The 15,005-nt window shown below is 57.1% G+C and overlaps 1 protein-coding gene and 1 long non-coding RNA gene across 8 annotated transcripts in view; one reads left to right on the top strand and one right to left on the bottom strand.

The window, feature by feature from the left end:
- RNF220 (ring finger protein 220) overlaps positions 1-15,005 on the top strand; it is a 196,305-nt gene that overhangs the window by 55,628 nt on the left and 125,672 nt on the right. The gene's annotated exons all lie outside the window — the stretch shown is intronic.
- LOC308199358 overlaps positions 1-15,005 on the bottom strand; it is a 59,031-nt gene extending 44,026 nt beyond the window's left edge. The window contains exon 1 of the long non-coding RNA XR_013954588.1: positions 1-15,005. This exon is cut by the window's left edge and continues 27,861 nt beyond it. This is a non-coding gene — a long non-coding RNA (uncharacterized lncRNA).

The raw sequence follows: 15,005 nt of genomic DNA, 5'->3' as shown, positions 1-15,005 counted from the left end.
AAAAAACACACAAATCGGAATGGCAGAGACAGGGGGTGCCTTTGCATTGCTCCATGCTGAAGAACGCAGTGCCAGAGCAGAGAGATCCCCAAATCCCAGAGCAAAAAAATTGGCTGCATTCGTCCTGAGCGTGAGCGAGCGGGGGGGGGAAGTCTGTCGAGGCGGTGGTTTTTGTAAAGCGCTGAAGTGCCCCACACATCACGCCCTGACAGGCCCTGATGTTAGCTCCCGGAATGGATCACAGGAGACTCATTAGAAAAAACAAATATTATCACACGCTGAAATGATTTATGGAGAAAAATGAAAAATTTTGTGTTGTTGCGTCCTCGCTCTCCCGCTCTCCTCTGCTTTCGCTCGGGGAAGTTATTTATGGCAGCGGGCCCTTAACAAGAGAAAGGCGAAGCGCTGAGCCGCTCGCTCCTGCAAACTGCCTGCATTTGATTTTTATTAGCGAGTTAAAACTTCCTTCTTTTCACCTCCCCCCTTCCCCTCGCTCTCCTTTATTATCCCGGACTAACTGAAATGCATTTTAATGCCTTCTACTTGTGCTTTTAATAGCGATCCCATCACCACCCCGGCAGCAAATAAAGTGACATTGACAGGGGGAGGAAGGCCTGACAGACAGCCCGGCAGACAGGAAGGAGTTACTGGAGTTACTGGCCGCGTGCGCTGCCGCCTGGTCTGCGCGGCGCCGCTGCCTTCCCAGGAACCGGAGAGGCGGTTCATTGTCCGAGGAGCGAAGGCAAAAGCAACCCGGGGCTCCCGTTCAGTCTCAGCAAGTGGGCACGGGGATGGCCGGGGTCCCTACTGCCAGAGGAGGGGGTATCCATGATCTTGTCGGCAGCTGGTGTTTGGTCAGGGTGCAAAGGGGGCTCCTGGGTGCACTCGGGGCGCTCAGGGGACCCCAAGTGCTTTATCAAGGTGACCTCTTCATATTCACCCAACAGGGACGGGGAGGTGTCCCCAACACTGTTCTCGTGGTCTCAAGGGTCTGTGCCGCCTCTTGGGGCTTTTGCCCAGACTTGGGGCTGGGGGACATCCCAGCCACATCCCCATGCCACAACCCCTGCAAATCCTCGGGCTGGTGAGCACCCAGCACCTGGAGACCTTGTCCTGGCCACATATGGTGGCACAGAGCACATTTGTGGCGCCAGTGTGAACATGACTTACTTCCCTCCTCGCACCTCGGTTCCCCCACCTCACAAGTAGGAGGAGATGCTGCCCTGCTGCTGGTGCTCCCCGAAATCCCATGAGTCCCCGTAGTTTCGTGCCAGCCTGGAGTTTGGCGCCTGCCCGAGGGAGAGCCCAGGAAGATGCAGGGATAGCATGTATCTAGGAGCTTTCTCCATGCTTCTCGAGCATCCGTCCCTAGGCAGGGGTTCTGTACCTCGGCCACATGGGACAGAGTACTACAGCTTCCCAAGGGACCCCAAGCTCTGGGCTGCTTGAGCTGCCTGCAGCCTGCCCCAGAGCAGAGCTGAGCTTTACAGGGCTCGGATGGTGCACAGCAACCTGCTCTGAACCCACACATGCCGTTCTCCTCCTCTCCGCCCAGGGCACAGCCAGACCTCTGAAGCATTTGTTCCTTGCCCCAACCCACCCCCAGCACTACTGCAGAAAACAGGGTAACCCTGGGTGGGGAAGACCCCCCCGAGCACCCTCAGCCCGGGTGCTGGCCAGGCTTACCCGAGCCAGCAGGCACGACCCTCCCGCTTCTCCCGCAGCCTCCCGTCCCCTTGCCCGCGTTGCTAAGTGTCCCCAGGGCTGCAGTGGCTATGTCCCCCCCCAGAGGCTCTCTGGGTGGCTGGACAGCCCCATTCTTCCCCTGGCTGCTCCCCGACTAAGCGTCCCCAAAGCAGCGCAATAAGCTTTCCGGAGCGATGGTTATCGGCTGGCCTTTTCCTCCGCTTCCTCTTTGTGCGCAGCCTTCCACGTGCGTCAAGCCCTGGGGACCCCCCAGCCCCGGCGTCCCTCGCCGGCTGCCTCCCCGGCGGGGCCCTTTTTCAATGGGGCCGGGAGCGAGGCACGGGTTAATGCCCGCTGACACCTGCAGCTCGGCTGGTGCTGCTGGCTGCAGGGGGAGCGCGGGGGGAGAGGGGATCGTTGGTGGCTTTATTATGAAGAGCTCAGCAGGCCTGGGGCCTTCCATTGTCCAAGTGGCAAATAAATAAATAGAAGAAAGCAAGTCTTCCCTATGGCTCGGCAACGGGAGGTTAACAGCTGGACATGACATGACAAATTGGGCGGTTTTTTTCTTTTTTTTTTTTTTTTTTTCTTCCACGGGGGCCGATCCCAACAGCTCGGTGTGAGCGGGGACGGGGAGGGGGAGGGATGGGGATGGAGGATTGCAGGGGCGAGGGTCCGCTCGCCTGGCGGAGGGGCTTTGTCCGGGGCTGGCCGCTGAGCTGGGTCCCCCACCTGGGGGTCAGGGGGTGTCCATCCTTTGGCAAGAGCATCCCCAGAGCACCTGATTCCTGGCAGGTCCCCGCAGCCAGCCCCCGTCCCCCCGGCGCTGCTCGGCCGCCGCCGGCCCTGCTCCGAAATCAGGCAACGCGGTGCCTTTTAACGGCCAATAAAACGGGGAATTCTCCAGCAGGAAAAGCAGGGAAATTAATCAAATCGTGGATCTGCTGTGAATTACGCGCTCACCTCCCATCTGCCCGTTGTGCCGGCTCACCTTCCCCTCCCTGCCTGCAGCCCCTTCGGCTTGCGGCAGGAGGGAGCCTTTATGGCTACGCCTGGAGCCCTCGCCATTTGTCGTGGGCTTAATAGAAAATGTGTTAAACATACAGGAAATGGCCCAAATGTTACCAACGGGTCTAGTTCGCTTGATTTGTTTCTCCATTTTGGGGGTGGCTGGTTTGGTTTCAAAATCACGGGATGTGATGGCAGCTGCCTTGTCCCCGAGCCGGTCCTTCATGTGTTGAGAAGGGGCTCGTGAGCTCCCCGCCTCTGCTCAGACACTGCCCATGGCTGAGCATGGTGCTGGTGGTTTCTGTGGCTTTTTCCCCTCCCTGGTGCCCTCTGGGAGCTGCCAGACCAGCTCACACCAGTTGGCGTGCCCAGGAGGGGCTGCGGCATCGCTCTGGAGGACCTTCTTGTACAAGCACTGTGCAGCCCAGAGCTGCTCTGCAGCCCTTTTGGGGACTCTCTGCAGTGCAGTGACATACAGAAGGCTTTGGGAAGGATTTTTTGGGAAGGATTTTTCTTGGTGTGGCTCAAGGACCTGATCTCACTGAAGCTCAGCTCGCACTGAGTTCCCATCACTGCATGGATGTGGCCATGGAGGAGCAGCTCTCTCTCTCCCATCTCATCTGACGTACTTGGGACCAAAGGAAGGTCCTCTGAAGCTGCAGGTGTCACCCAGTAGATGTACCCAGGCTGTGTTTTTTTTTTTTTTATATGGTGGACACTGGTGAGCCATCGCCATGACTGTGGTGTGGAAAGGCCCAAGGAAGTTGGGACCATGGTGGGTGGTCAGGAAGGAGACTCTACAAACCCCATCAATCTCCTCCTCCGGCTCCCAACGCATCTGCTTGCGAAGGGAAGGGGGAGGCAATAACCTGGCCATCCGCTCCCCATTGGTGCCGTGGGAGGCAGGAGGGGGAGGAAGGGGGGAAACGCCAGCCCCGATCCCTTGGCAACTGCGGGCTGGAATATTAACTGGAAGAATGCGCCCAAAGCCTCGGCCCCCAGGCCGGCCTGCTCCTGCGCGGCCTCCTGGGGGGCGCGGGGAGGGGGCAGCCTGTTTGCACAGCCCGAGTGTCAGCTAATTAATAGGAGTTTACAGGAACATTTCCAGGGCAGCTGGCTCAGGGGGGCTGGGGAAGTGCCCCACGTTTCCTGAATCCCCGGTGCTCTTCCCCACGGGCCAAGGGGACAGGAGGTGCTTTGGGTTGCTCCGGTCACTGCCTGTGGTGCCAGCACACCAGGTGGTGCCCCTGTTCCCCCCTTTCAGGGACATCTCCACCATGGGAAACTGCTTTTCCCAGGGCTTTGAAGGCCAGTTGGGTGGACTTGGCGACGTGTGTCCTACAGCCTGAGCGCCCATGCTCAGCTGAGTTTCACATCCTGCCCTCTGTCCTCTGAGGTACAGGTGTGGATGAGTCCCTTCCAGCCCATGGTTACCTCAGATAACAGGGAAGGTGCTTCCAGGGAACCAAACCCACTCCCAACGGGACATCTACTGGATGGTCCCCTCCCCACGTTCCTCGGGGCCAGCCGCCGTCCCATGCATCACCCCAGCAGTGGCAGGAGGCATCCTCCAAGGCAGGAGGGCAGGAGCCATCCTGGGATCACGAAGGGCTTCGTGGAGAAGGGGACCCCTGCTCCGAGCATCCCTGGACTCAGGGCCTACCTGGCTGTGATCTTTGAACAAACCAATAAATGAAGTGTAATAACCAGAGCGGTGATTGTTTTCCTCGCGGTAGCGGTGGAAATCTCTCCCCAGGGAGCGCAGAGCTGCCAGCCTCAGGTTTTAGATCACAATCCCACTAACCTTCCTGTCCCCTGGGCAATAGTTTACCGCTGCTGCCCTCAGAGCTAGGCACTATTTATTATATATACTGGCCTCCGTGTGTGGCGGTGTGTTCGTAAAGCCTGATTGAGCTGTAAGGAAAAGTGCACTCGAGGGGAAGGAGGAGACAAATGCCTGCTTCGGCCTGCCCTAAATATGGGCTGATAACCTTGGTGGGTGCTGCCGGAGGGTGCCAGGCAGTCATGCAGACGTGGTCCCAGCCATGCAGGGCTGCTCGGTGACAGCTGCCCTGTGCAGGGCCCGTGGTCCTCCTGCCCTTGTCACCAGCATGTGGTGATGCTGAGCCCGGAGCAGCGGCTGTCAGATGCTCACAAAGCATCGTGGGCTTGTTGAAAAAACAGAGCCTGCACCACAGTCATCACCTTCAGATGGTGGGTGGGCGGCTGGGTCACCGTGGGGAGGATGGTGCCCTGATCCTGCCAGCGGAGATGAGCAGGCACCCCTGTCCCATGCTGTTCGGTCTCAGCGAGGTTCCTATCACGATGCCTGCACTGGGTGCCCAGCACAGACTGGCAGGCTGGCAGCGGGTGGCTGCCCCAGCCTGTCAAGGGGGGCACGGTGGTGTGGCACAGACGTAGTTATCCTTCGTCAGGGTACAGGAGTGCTGTAAGATCTTTCATTTTCCAGGAATCTGCTCCCTCCCCCTGCTTTTTGCTTTCCTATATAATATTCCATGCTGTAGCCTATAAATGCTGCTCTGAGCCCACAGCCTGATTGAATTTGGAAGCCTTTGTTTACAGATGTCTGGCTGTACAGGGGTATTTATTGAATTTTCCATGAAATGTTGCTCCTCTAATGCTGTAAAGCACAAGCTGCCCACATCAGAGGAGCTGCGTGTTAACGGATCGGGTTACTCAGAGATGCACTGCTCGCCCCGCTTCCCCTGCGAGGGGAGGAAGGTGGGTGCTGGAGCCCATGCAGGGGGACCCCTGTGGCCACCAGGGCTTTTGGGGGACCTCCAGCCCTTGAGAAGAGGAGGGCTGGCTGTCCTGAAACCAGAGGCCAGGACACGTGCTTGGTCCTGCAGCGGCAGAGCAACTCGGTGTGGATGATGGCAGCACCAGGTCTGCCGGCGGTGCTGGAGGTGTGCCCGGCGTTGGACTGATGTATTTGCTGCTGGACGGCTCAGGAGACAGCAGGCAGATGTCCTCAGGAGTTTTTTGCACCTTCCTTTGAGGCTCACGATGTTGGGGCACAGCCAAAATAGCGGATAATCTTGTAACGTGCCCTTTTGGTTGCTGCGTAACCAGGCTCCACGCTGCCTCGCTCATCTGATCTATCCATCTGACCGACCGGGGCCCCACGAGCAGAAGACTGCCGTCAACAAAAGGATTTTTTTTTCCCTGGGACACTTTGAAGGAGCCCCTCGGAGCATCCCCTGACCTCAGGGTGTCACGTTTAACCTCTGTCCTGGGAGGGAAGTGAGGGAGAGGCCGGTCTGCGGAGGACACGTCCGGGACCTGCCGCTCTTGCCGCGGTAGCTGCAGGAATGCGTCTTCCTTCCTCGTGGGGGAAGAGTACAAAACCATCTTGCAAGGCTCTGTGTCAGGAGCCCCAGGATCTCTGATGTAAAATAAATGATTCTCGGGAGAGAGCATGTGTTCACCATGTTAGAAAAACAAGCCCCCTGCAAACAGCACATACCAAACTCTGCCCGGAGGAAGGGACTTCAAGGGTGGACGGAGGGAGCAGTCCGAGCATCAGAGCCCAGCCTGCCCCCCTCTCCCGGTCCGGACCTGCACACCGGCCCGGGAAGGAGGCAGGAGGCTCGGGGGCTTGTTTTCCCAGATTCGATTGGTTTATTTATCCTTGGTCCAGGCTCCCATCTGGTCCGACTTCAAACAGGGGCTGCCGCAAAGTGTGGAAGCCACCAAGAGAGATTCTGCAAACAACGGTTGTGCAAAGTATATAAATATTTCGGGACATAAAAATGACTGTGTCTGAGGAGGGGTCGGTTTGGGCTGGGATGGAGGTTCCACGTCCTGCTTGAGATAAGTCCCGGAGACCAGCTGGGGCGAGGAGAAATACGTGCTATCAAAAGTTTACATGTGCACGTGCAAGGGTGGAACAAAGTGTTGCTGCCACCCGAGGCTGCAAGGTGAAAAGAGGGCAGTGGGAATGCCTGTCTGCTCCGGATCTGACAGCATTCAAGTGTCCACTGATTTGGGGCGCCAGATCTGGATTTGGGCTCATCAGAAACCCCAGTATGGTCTGTCTCACAGGGGACCTCTAAAACATAGCAGAAGTGTTCAAAAAGTTTGGTGCAGCTGCTGGACACGAGCTTTTAACTGAAGACTCGGGGAAGAGGCAGCTCTGCTCGCAGCAGCCTGCTGTGCAGTTTGAACAGCAAGAAGGAACAGCCAGGAGCTGGGTTTGGTGCCATTCAGGCTTAATCCCATGGGCATAGGGCAGTTCTGGAGAGTGGATTTAAATCGGGATGGCTTACTCCCCCAGGATGCGTGGGTTTTAACTGCGCCCTGTCCCCCCATACTGAGACCCCCCAGAACTGCTGCTAAGCTGGAAGGCAGGGGGAAGTTGTCTGAGAAGATTCCCCGGGGTGGATCTCCTCCATTTGGGATGGAGACACCCTAAAAAACCGCCCTGCCCGTGTGAAGCCCAGCCTCCAGCCGCCGCTCCCTGCAGCAGCCCTCAGTTAAACCTGATCCCTCGCTTTAAGGGCCTGCCTGGCACTTTGTGGAGACCCGTAAATAGCGATTTATAAACGATCTTCACGCCGATGCCTCTGCCGCTGCTCAGACATCAAAGTCTATAATTCACGCCCTCCCGCGTCCCGAGCCTTGCAAAACCAGCGCCTTTGATGTGCGCCCCCCTCCGCTACCTGCGCGGGGGCGAGCCGGGCTGGGCTGCTGGCATCTGCGCGGCGAGGCGCCAGGCGTGCTCTGCGAGGCATTTTATAAGGTGTCTGCTGTCCTTCAGCCCCTTCCCCAGCCTGTTCTCCCCTTCGGCGGGACGGCTGCGGAACAATGGGGGCTGGCTGGGGGGAGCTCGCTGGGGGCAGCGTCCAGAAAAGCACCTGGCCTCTCCTTCCCCCCCTTCCCCCCCAGCACCTGCAAATTAATGGAAACTTCTCCCTCCAGTCGTGCTGCCTGTGCTGTTTAACAAGGCTGAGGGCGAGGAGCCGGCCTCGCTTCTCACCGCGGAGCCGGCTCCCAGCCCGGCTGCTCCTACGGTGCTGCTGCGGGAGGGGTTTGGTGCAAACCAGCCATGGGGAGCTTCGAGGTGGCACTAAGGGAAGTTTTCTGCCTCTCCAAGCATTTCCATGGCCTCTCTCAACATCTTCGTCATGGTGCGTGCAGTGTGGCTCGGGAGCTGTCCCTGTTGTCCCTGTCTCACCTCTCTGGAGCTGGCAGTGCCCATGCGGGTGCAGGAGCCCCTCCCCAGTGCCGCACTGTGCCCCACGCTGCTCCAGCTCACTTGCTCTCCTCTTCTATCTTCTGAAGCCTCGAGCCAGGTGTCTCACCTGCCTTCTGTAACAAGGGCAGCTTTCCCTTTCTGCTACGCGTGGAACTGCAAAATAAAGGCTCCACACAGATCACCCTGAGGGCTGGGGGAGCTGCGCAGGGCGGGTGTCCTTGGGCACATCTCGCCAGCTTCACACGCTCTTCCTCTTTCTCCTGCCTCTGTTTTTTAGCCCTCGTGGCTGTGGAGAGTACTTTCAAGATGTGAAACCACTGCAGGATTGTTTGTCTGTATGCACAGGCTCTGGGGAACGCACACACCGCCGGTCACATCCCTCTAAAAAAAATACTCGTCAGGGGTGCGTGATGGTGGTACCAAGCGCTGCGAGAAGGCACAGCCTGCCCACCGGGTTTGTAGCTCCCACCTTCATCCCTTCCACTTCAGCCCCTTGTTCCCCCAATGAGGGCTGCAGGTCAGGCACCAGAGCTGGATATAGGTCGCACGTAAAGCACAAATTAAACTCTGTCCATAAAAGAAAGCTGCCTGGTGTGGTGCGAAATATAATGTCTTGCGAGCCAGACGCTGCAAAGCTGACAGAGGCGTTTGGGGTGTTGGGGGGATTTCGATGCATTTTGCAGCTGGGATGGTTGTGGATATATTTTAATTTTTTTCTTAAGTGAATGTCTTGTAGAAGCGTACTGAGAAAGTCTTACATGTGCTACAGGCTGGTGAAGAAGGGGCATGAATCATGTCACTTGGCTCTGTATTTAATCATATCAAACTGGTTTGGTTCTCCAACAAGTCAACATATATTATCTGTGTAAAAAAGGCATTTTACAGGGCTGAGAGTCTAAATATCATTTATAAATATTTAATTCTACAAGTGATCTTTGCAAAAGAAGGATAGCTCTTCATTATCATACCTGTGTCTATTGAAATATCACCATTATTTATCATCCACTGTTGGTGCAGCGTCCCGCCTGGGACTGGAGGAGTTATTTGGCACTGAAGGCCACCATGGGGCTGGTCCCGTCCCCCATGAGACATGGTCCCAGCACGGCTGGCCCCTGGCCCCTGGTGGAAGGAGGTGCCTGGGCACCCTGTGCCTAAGTTCGGGGCAGCATCGTGCCACCAGGCTCCTTCTCCTTATCCTAAGCAACCAGAGCCACCGAAATCCTCTTTGTCGGAGGTTTTGTGTAGCGCTCATCACCGATCTTGCTGTGAAGGTGCCCCATAACCCAGCTCCTCCTGCGGCTGCTGAAGTGACCCACGAAAAACAGTGGCTGCCTCCTGTCCCCGTCCCCATCCCTGTGGCTTTCTGGCTGTTTAATCTCTCTGACATTCAGCCCAGCTTTGCCCTGCTCTGTTTTGACTCCTGACAAGCCTTTCAATTTGCTCTCCTCTCTGAAGAGCTGAGAAGCCATTGATAGCTCTCCCCCTGAATTATTCAATCTCGGCATCGGGTTTCGGGCCCGGGGGAGCAGCCCCACACGCGCGGGGCTCGGAGGCACGCCATCGATCAGCAGGGCTCAGCGTCAGCCTGCTGCTGGCACATGTTTGTCCCTGGGCCCCTGGGTCCCCAGGCTGCTCCCTGCGCAGCGGTGAGACCCATCGGGGTGGGATGGGTGAGCACACCCCACTAAGGAGAGGCACAGCATCCCCTGTGGGTGCCAGAGAAGGCTGGGTGTAGGGCTCCAGAGGTGGGCAGAGCTGAGAATTCCTGGGAAACCCCCCCAGCAGCATCACATTTCCCATTTGTGACCAGCAAGCACCATTTGTATCCCCTCCTGTGACACAGAATTGTGCCTTCGAGTTAGTGGAGACGTGCCAAGCACCGAGATCTGCTGGTGGAGCAGAGGCAGGACAAAGGGTTGCCCTGGAGAGAGCAGGAGTCTCTGACTTTGCTGTTCTTGGAGAAATGAAGCTTGTTCCCCCTGGAGAAGATGGTGACGGGGGGTGTCCCATTTGATCCCCCTGACTAGCTAGGACTTTCCTCTTGTCACCGTGGCTTGGGCTGCTCACAGAAGATACCCATTTGTGTAGCAGGTACCCTTGGTGTTTTCAGAGGTGACTGTGAATTCTTTTCCTGAATTCTTTTCCAAAGACCATGGAAACGCGTGTGATCAGGCTAGAGAAAACCGATCCCACTTTCCACCATGTTTTCAGGAGGAACAGTTTTTCTTCCTTCTTGTCACTGCCACCCCTACAGACGACGAGAGGCAGGTATCCCTCACCCACCAGCCCCAGCCCGTGTCCCCAGGAGCATCCCCTGGCACTGCCAGGCAGCGCTGATTACCCGGGAGAGGCCGGATGATTTCTCCATCCCTCCCTTACCCACTTAGGGCACTCTGAGCCCCTCCGCGGCCAGCAGGATGCAGGGGCACGACAGGAGCCGGCCTGGGAGCCAGAGTGCAAATGCGTTTCGGAGCTGAGCAGGGGGGGAGAGGAAGGGCAAGTGCGGATTTTATTAAGCGATAACACATCTGCAAATGAGATTAGGGCAGATTTTCGGGGGCACCACAGCATTGATTGGCTGGGCAGCGCTGGAGTGGCTGTGTGGGAGCACGGCGGAGCACGTGCAACCGGATCCCTTCCATTAGCCTGATCAATAGCCACCGCATGGCGGGGCGGGGGTGTTGGCAAAACTGCATAAATACATATGCGAGTGCCAAGAAATCACATTATGGCCAGGGGATCCGAGCACAACGCAGGTAACCCTTTCACCCCAGCACCCAGGGCACGGGGAGCATTAACCCTTTCGGGGCAGGCCGCTGACTGGGGCGCCGGGGTGGTGGTTGAGCCGTGTGTGGCTTGGCACGGCGGTGGGAACCACTTCCCCATGCCCAGCTTGCTTCAGGCCAGGTGTTTCTTCAGCTGCAAGGTCCCCATCACGTGGCAGCGCGATGTGTGCCTCGGGATGGGGATGTGGTCGGGCAGTGGGGGTGTGAGCAGTGCACGCACGCTGTCATCCCAGCAGTGCGGTGTTTGTGGCACGCCGTGCGGGTGGGCTGCTGTCAGACATCACACCCGGGTGATGCACGAGCAGAAGGAGCTGGCAGAGGGCTGGAGAAACAATGAACCAAGGCCAGCGTGCCGGCCAGGCATTCCTCCATGATGTCCCCACTGGTAATTTGCTGTGCAGCATCAGGAGACAGAGCCATGGGCCTCTCTTCTGCTTCTCCAGGATCTTGGAAGAGATACATTCCAGTCCAGAAATATGTGCACATGGAGGAAAGATAAGGCAGGTTTCCTGGAGAGGAGGGAAGGGAAGATGCACACCTGCAGTGGATGGCGATGGGGTGGCAGGGACAGATTTAGATTGGAGGTTAGGAAGAAATTCTTCACTCAGAGGGTGGTGAGGCACTGAACAGGTTGCCCAGAGAGGTTGTGGATGTCCCATCCCTGGAGGTGTTCAAGGACAGGCTGGACGAGGCCCTGGGCAACTTGATCTAGTGGGTGGCATCCCTGCCCATGGCAGAGGGTTGGAACTGGATGGTCTTTGAGGTCCTTTCCAACCCAAACCATTCTGTGCTTCTATGACAGGACGGCCCAAAGCAGAGCAGACTGATGGCTGACCACAGTGTCCTCAGAGCACATCTCCTCAGAGCACAGCTGGACCAAAAGATGCCAGCTGAAGCCCAAGTTCCCCACTGCAGTGGCACTCGCCCACGGCACGGTCCAGAGATTGCGCGCCTCTCCCCGCCAAGCCCCGCTTATCATGTTTCCAGGCCCTCCCCCAGCCTTCCCAGTCCTGTTTTGACACTTCTAATTAGTGGATATTTAACACCTTGTTTTGCTTGGACCCTGCCTTCCGCCAGACAACACATCGATGGCCTCTGACTTCTCGCCTGACCCCGGCTAGCCTGGCAGCTCGGGGCTCCTGGCGCTGCTCCGCAGGTGCCCTGCCGCGCTCCCCCCGCCACCCCTCGCCCACCCCAGTGGTCTGGGGTGCAGGCAGTGTGGGCCAGGACATAGCATTTCCCTTGGTAAGCGCTTTCCTGGACATGATTTAGAGCTCCGAAGCCAGTAGAGGGGAAAAAAAAAAAACCTGTAATAAAGTCAGCACTCTGCTTATTAAGGGGAAAAGGCTGTGCTTTACTTATACTAACATTAATTAGAGAGATATATAGGGAGCAAAGAGGCCTCTAGGAGATTTATACAGAGGCCCCGAAGATGGATGTGAGGCCTGACAGACAGACAGACAGCAGCTCCCAGAGTGCCAGGAGCCTGGGAAGCGATGACGGAGAGCCATGGGGACTAAGAGATGCTTCGGCGCAGCGAGGGTGAGGGCGAGTGGGTATGCTGGACCTGCCAAAAAACACCTGGGGTGGCGTAAAGCTGGAGGGAGGAGCGATGGGGGGGAGGTTTCCGAGAGCATCCTTCAGGGAGCATGTCTCCCTCTCCTGTTCCCCTTGGCCTTGGGAGCAGGCAGCTGCAGTGGCAATGGCAGAAGAGGTCGTAGGAGCGAGAGGTTGTCCTTCGTGTAACCTGTAGTCACCTGGGCACTGTTATGAATTGAGGAGACTCTCAAAGCTATTTCTTTTCAATATAGGACTTTTCTTCCCTTGTTCCCTTCTCACTGCAACAATCGAATACTTTCCTACCGCTCCCAGCACCTGGCCAAGAGGAGAAGTCGCCCTGGCTTCTTCACCACCACAGAGCAGATCTTTTTGTTAATAGCTGATCAGGGCTGGTCCCCCCTGCTCGGTGCATCACACCGAGGTGTGGAGCAGTGCCTGCCCCGGTGGGACCCTGTGTGTGCCCCTGGCATGGCAGGACAGGTGGCCTTCTTCTGGTCCTTCTGGGCCTGCCCTGGTGGCCATCTGGGCCATTCTTTTCTTGAGCTTCCTTTCGGGAGCTGTGGGTGCAGAAGGGGTGGCTGAGAACATGCCTTGCACAGGCTCCTTCTTTTCCCCCTTCCTCCCTCCTGACAGCGTATTTATTCCTCACCTGTCACCCTGGGGAGAGCAAAACTCCTCATGCTCCTTTCCCACGGATGCTCCAGGAAGGAGCAGCGTGTCAGTGCCCTGTGAGACCTTTACACCTGCTGAGCATCCCCTTGCCCCCACGGCAGTGGTGTCTCTGGGCTTCCTTCTCTCTGCCCTAAGCTCAATTTTATGTGCGAGGATGGGACCTGACTCGGGTAGGAAAGGAAACATAACTGCTGTCCTTGCAGCCCAGTGGAAGGGTCTGCCACCCCAGCACTGTCCTGCACTCGATGCTGGTGACAGCCCCCTGTTCTGGAGAGCTGCCTGTCCCCTGAGATCTGGTTCTCAGCCTCTGTGCATGGGAGGAGGTCAGCCGAGGTCTCCAATTCCTGGTGCTCCACGAGCCTGTCCTGCTTTGGCCTTGTTACGTGGCTGTGGCTGCTGCGGACAGTCGGCAGCTGGGGGGATTTTAAGCGCTGCTGCTCCTGCAGACCCCTCCCCGTGTCCATGGTTTGTGTCCCTGCCACTTGTCACCTTGTTCCCCTGACACTTTCTGGTCTTGATTTCTTCATCCAGCCCAGGCAGAGCCCCTTCTGCTCTCTCCCCCCACCAAGCCTGGGTTAAATACAGCAGCTGACTTTGGAGGTGATTAGTAATAAAATTTTAACAAGCATCCATATGAACGTCTTTCTGTCACTTTTACGAGGCCATTTACGGCGGGGAGATATAAGAGCACCTTAAATCTCCCCCGAAGAGGAAGGGTCACGTCAGGGGGGTGGCAGGCAGAAAGTCCGGTGTGTCCCATGTCACCTGCCCGCTGGTGCTGGAGGTGCCCCCTGTCACCGCCATGGGACGAGTGGTTCCACTCAGCTCCTTTCCTGATGGAGTGGGGCTGCCCGTCTGCTCCTGGGGTGGGAAAAGCAAGGAGGATGCTCGGGCTGCAGCATCGCTTAGACAAATAAACCCTGTTTGGAAAAAGTGCTCGCCCAGACCATTTCCCATTCACCTCTCAAACGGGCTCACTGCGAAATGGGGAGTGTTTTTTTTCCCGTTGCTTTGCCGGAGCCTGAATTTTGGGCTTGGATCTACCCATACACCAAAGATTTTCTTTAAGAAAGACTCATAAAAGTCACACACCCTCCCTGTTTCTGACACGCTTGGCCGCACACCACGGGCAGGGGCTGCTCCCACTTGTGGGACACCCAGTGCGAGTGGGAGCAGGGTGGGTCCCAGGTCAGCAGCGAGTGGGAGCAGCCAGAGGGATGCTCCGAGGGGCTGAGACTGTATGGGATTGTGCTCGGTGGTGCTTCGTGGTGCCAAGAGCTGCCTTCTGTACCAGGCAGGACGTAGTGCAGATAATGCCCAGAAGGGACGAGGGACGGGGAGTGGAGCCGTGCCCCCAGGTCACCCGCTGGCTCGGTGGCAGTGCCCAGAATAGAGCCCTGCTGTCCCCACAGCCCCCAAACCGCACTGCTCCACAACTGCTCTGCGACACCCCTTTCGTGTGGGCTCCCTGCTTCCTGTGCCGGGGGGGCTGGATCAAGCACAACCTCACCAAGCCTTTTAATACTAAGAAAAAAAAAACGTGGCTTGCAGTCTGAGCCCTGAACGGAAGCCTAGGTTCGTTCCTTTTTCTAGTTTTAGTTCTTCAAAAGGAGGAAACGCACCTTTGAATGGTGAAATCGGAAAATAAGGAAGCGAGATGAGTCTCCTCTGCATGTAAAACTGTTTGGTTGTTGTGAGCGGTGCATGAGTGCCTGGTCTGCACCAAAGTGCTGGGCAGCCCCTTCGCAGGCAGCAAAAGCCGTGCAGGAAGAACCGCTTTGACATACCCGACATGCAGCACGGCCCACGTGCGTTAGCTGGGTAAATGTACACGACTCGTTTGCCACCTTAATACGCACTACCCGAGCACTGGCTGTGCAATGCAAGTGCAAATGTGACCCATGCAAAGGCAGGGGGGAAGATGCAGGGAACACACGCCTTGTTTTAGGTCTAGAGCCGGAATTAAAATGCCCTCTTGCAAGCTTTCTACTTTCCGAGGAGGTGAGACAGAGCTGCCAGTGGGCAGAGCGGGCTCAAACATCTTGGGTAAAATATGGAGTGTGGCCAACAATAAG

Source organism: Anser brachyrhynchus (genome assembly GCF_964034855.1).
Source record: "Anser brachyrhynchus genome assembly, chromosome: 8".
Classification (NCBI taxonomy): domain Eukaryota; kingdom Metazoa; phylum Chordata; class Aves; order Anseriformes; family Anatidae; genus Anser; species Anser brachyrhynchus.
This window is presented reverse-complemented; position numbering and strand designations above follow the sequence as displayed.